The sequence below is a fragment of the Amphimedon queenslandica genome, unplaced genomic scaffold (genome assembly GCF_000090795.2).
Source record: "Amphimedon queenslandica unplaced genomic scaffold, v1.1 AMPQUscaffold_12222, whole genome shotgun sequence".
Taxonomy (NCBI): domain Eukaryota; kingdom Metazoa; phylum Porifera; class Demospongiae; order Haplosclerida; family Niphatidae; genus Amphimedon; species Amphimedon queenslandica.
In genome coordinates, this window is record NW_003547539.1 from 3506 (window position 1) to 8342 (window position 4837).

At 33.1% G+C, this 4837-nt stretch overlaps 1 long non-coding RNA gene across 1 annotated transcript; it reads right to left on the minus strand.

Annotated features, from left to right (window-relative positions):
* Window positions 1–93: 93 nt before the first annotated feature.
* Window positions 94–1336, minus strand: LOC109588231 (uncharacterized). Its single transcript, XR_002188032.1, has 2 exons — window positions 1290–1336; window positions 94–218 (listed from the first exon to the last, which is right to left on the minus strand). It is a non-coding gene; the product is annotated as an uncharacterized LOC109588231 (long non-coding RNA).
* Window positions 1337–4837: the final 3501 nt, after the last annotated feature.

The following is a 4837-nucleotide window of genomic DNA, read 5'->3' on the forward strand; positions in this document are numbered from 1 at the left end:
ATTCACTTGAATGGATGCTCTAACTAAACTAAGTAGCTTGTCCATTCTTTGATCAGCAGTCAATCCACAGTGTTGATCAGTAATTTCATTCCTTTGTCTTTCATTTATTATCCTCTTCTCAAGTAGCTTATTTACTAATGTATTTAGATCAAGTCTTTCCTTTATCATTGAAGTATTTTCTGTCATTACTCTATGAGCAATATCAGATCTAAATGTACCTATTAATGATACAAATTCAGTGATTACTGTAAAAGGGGAAATTTTCACTTGTATAAATAGCTGTGCAATAAAAATCACGTTGAAAATAATTTGTTCTTGCTCTCTGCCCACGAAAATTATTACAATTAATAATTATTAAACTTGATTATTTCTGCCCACAAAAATTTGTGAAGCACAAGGAATCAAAGATAATGGAGGACTATGAAGTAGAGCTGTGCGTTTGAGGATATCACATTTATCAAGATAAATTAATAGAATACTAGATGAATGTAAAACATTGAAGGGGCGAGCCTTAGCAAGCAAATCAATGTCATACATATATACAATAGATCTTGACAGATTAACAATACTCATGCATGATTGTGCTTGTGGACTATGCAGCTCAGAACTTGATGTATCATGCAGTTCTTGATGATCTACCTTTTGTAATCTCTGGAGCAGTGAAAGTTAGTACCTTGCTTATAGCACTTATCAAGCTTAAAGATAGCTACAAGCAGTCATTGCACAGATGATATAGCTAGATAGGCAACTCTACCAATGTAGTAGTTTTTGGCTTCTTGCTATTTGTAGTGCTCCAAGTGCAGTCAGGTATATACAGACTGAGTTACTGACATTCACTTGATCAGAGTTAGTCACATCAATAAAAACATGGCATATCTGTTTTCTTAACCTTCCTTGCTGCATTTGGATAGCAGTACAGTCTTATCTTGTTGACCATAGTGACTTGCAAGCTGAAGAGTTTCCCGTTTGGATAGCCGCAATTTTTATTTCATTGTGACCACACCCGTTTTCAATGAAGATTATCAAGTTTATTGGGCAAATCCCTTACTTACAAGAACTTGAACATACGTCTGGGCATGACTGGGAGGTGCGGTCTGGAGGCGGAGCCCCTCAATGTTTTACATTCTTTCTAGTTTAAAAGTGGAAATTTTTTCATATGGATAAATAGGGGTGACGTACGTGTACAGTACAAACAAACAAACAAACAAACATACTCGTGTCGTTTATGTGGGGCGAGCTCAGGCTCACCCTAATTAATAGTTATTATTGATTGATGATGATACACTAACCAGTAATGATCTGTTTCTCATTCTGTGATTGTTCCTCTACTTGTGATGTCAGTTTGGCTATAACTTTGTCTTTCTCCGAAATGAGATTTTGATTGTCGTCTACACAATAAACATATTCTCTCATCTAATACATGCTGTGTGTATAGTTAACTAACCAATAATGATCTGTTTCTCCTTGAGATATTGTTCCTCCTTCTCTTCCAATAGTTCGGCAATTTTGAGCTTCAGTTTCTCATAATCTTCTACATTAATAGAATATTAACTCAATTTTTTATGTGCTGATGATACACTAACCAGTAATAATCTGTTTCTTCTCTTCTATTTGTGTCTTCTCTTTCAATATTTCAGTTATAAATACTTCATTATTGCTAACTTTGAGTTTCAGTTTCTCATTATCCTCTATACATTAATAGAATATTCTCTCATCTAATATTATGTACTGATGATACACTAACCAGTGATAATCTGTTTCTCTTCAATCAACTTTTCCTTTTCTTGTCTCATCTCTTCTAATACACTCCTCATAAAGTCATCACCTTTAACTGAATAATATTATAAAAGAAGAGAGTAATCAGTATATGCATAATAACACAACAGAATATACAGATAATATATACACACCAAAGACTAATTCAACCAATGTACAAACCATTAGATAATCATATTCAATATTATTTCTAGCTTATACAAATTTGCACTGCATGTACAGTAGCCCATAAATACATGTACTATGATTATTGCTAATCATACCATATATGGTAAGCATGCAGAGCTCACTCTAAATGAATCTTATTATTTCTAATGCATGGACAATTTGACCTATATTGAGTACAGGATACTATTTCCATACTCAACATTGTCTAATCCGCAACTATCATAATGTAAACCAGTACCAATACACACACTCACACTACCAATAACCACACAATACTACATAATAGTAATCAGTTAGTACAGTTAAAGTGTGTGTGTGTGTGTAGTATCCTATATACCTTGTTTATTGGCCTCAACCAGTGCCTCCTGTAGTGATACTTTGCTCTCATGAGCCACTTGTAGGTCTTCATGTAAAGATTGTATATATCTCTGAAGCTTCATTTCCCTCTCTGTCGGATTTTCTATTAGCTGATCCATCCACCATGTTCTGGTCTTGCTGTACGATTGATACTTTTCTTGATAGTTCTTACTAGTGGGATAATTACCATCCAGTACTGACTGTACTATCCACTCACCAGCTTCACTATATACTGAGACACAATAAGATACATTATATATTTATAAATAAATATATTTAACTTATAAACTAATGGTATCATTTATAGTGGCTGTAAATACACACCCACACATACAGTGGTATTGTAGTGTGTACAGTATACAAAATGAATGGAAAATGTATGTCATATTAGGAACTGAAATTTACAAATAATGTACATACTATAAAAATGAGTGGCACATTATTTAATGTAATTATGTATTTAATCCTCATATCCTTACAATTGATTAATATTATCTTACCTAATTCAATTATCATTATTAGTCTATTAGTATCAGTGATGTATGTAATCCATGGTTCCTTCTTTCCTCCTCCAACATCTTTCCATTCAAACTCTTTACATCCTCCAACAATTACTAGCCACACACAGTGTGGTGACATTGTGACTGCTGTGAGTGAGTGATAGTATCTGCCAGTAACAGATTCAGGTAGACGAATCTGTAGATAAAGAGAAGTATACAAGTAATTACTGATAAATGATGTTTATACAGTTACTTATAAAATGAGAAATTGTATCATTTCATATGTAGATGATCGTTACATTTATTGTAATTGTAAAATCAATTCTAATCCTCACCATCAACAAACAAAATAAAAATTTTATTTCACATCATGTGAAGAATAACAAAATATGTACAAATTTAACTCTCAATATTAATACTGTGTTCACACTACCTACAGAACTATACCTAATTAGATTAGTTTGGTTATAAAAGAACCATGTTGGTAGCAGTTCACACTGCACAACTTAACTACACCAACTTCACTTTAAAACTTAACTACACCATTTCAGAGCACCTATTTTGGTGCACCACTTTAGCCTGGTTTGGTTTGGTTACAGTGCAGTTCAGTTATGTTCACACTTGCTATAAAACTACACTATACTTCCCCAAAACCCAGTTCCAGTACAGTTCTGAAGGGTAGTGTGAACAGGGTATTAGAATAAGAAATTTTTTAATAGTACACACACACACACACACACATTAAGGCTGGTTCACGTAAAGTGTAATTTTTAATCAAATGTGTGGGTGGTTCTATTGTATTGTTAATGTTTCATCAGTGATAGTGTTATCTACTGAACACACTAACAATTACTAATCTATCATCAATATACATCAGTACTAGTGTCATACTCTCAACTGACCTAACTATACACACACACATCATTACAGTACTATACACACACATACCTTCCTACAACTGTACTGACCAGTAGTGATACTATCAAATAACAAACATTCATTAACTAGTTGATTCCTTTTTGTTCCACCAATCACTACTAGTGTAGGTGAAGTAGAGTCACCATTGATAATAGCACTAGCATGATAACATCTCTCCATAGACCACAGTCCCTCATTAGGTATTGCTCCTGGTTTCAGTATCTCCCAGTTCTAGATACATAAACAAATACTAATCAGTCAGTGAAAATATGAATAATGGGTGTGGCTATACAAATAATGGGTGTGACCATAGATAATAGAGTAAATGAAAGGGATAGGAAACTTCCGTTCGCGGCAGGAAATGCTAGTTACCCATACCATGATAATTTCTCTATTTATAGGAATTTTTTCAATTTTACAATAGGATTTATTAAGAAAATTATCAAACATTATGGAATAATACAACTTCACAATGGTTTTTCTCAAATTGTGTTTATGTCACATACATAGGGTGTCTAAAGTGAAATTTTTAATGTAAAGATTTTAACTAATAAGTATCTCGAATTATTCAACTAACTGAATAAATACTCCAGCTCAAGTAAAATTGCTAGGAAAGCAGTAGTTTCAGATTTATGATTTTTTAAAGTTTCAAATTTCTTTTGTCAAAGGGTTAAAATTAAAAGTCAATTATTGATAGTTAATTAAATGATTTCTTTCGGCCTGCAGCAACCACATAAAGTGTTTCTCTCTTGTGCAGATAATTTCTCTGTGTTCTGTGGCTATAAGGTAAGGGATTTAATGTAGAAATTGTTTAACTGCTACTTGTTAATTGCTTCTAAAATGGTAAATCAGTGTTGAGGTTATTTACAGTTTTTTCACCTATTAGTATAAATAATTTTTTGAAACTACACTGAGTTAATATACAAGATCCCTCATAGTGTTTTTGCATAGAGGGGTGGTTCTTCTATTTGTGTGCAAAATTTAGAGTGATTCCTATATTTCTATCCATCTGGCTCAATGATTGTTCTGTTACGTAGGCTATTCCCAAATGAATACTAGAGCTAAAGCAGCATCTATGTCATCTCAGTGCACAGGTATTAGTGTATTTGAGTGAATTA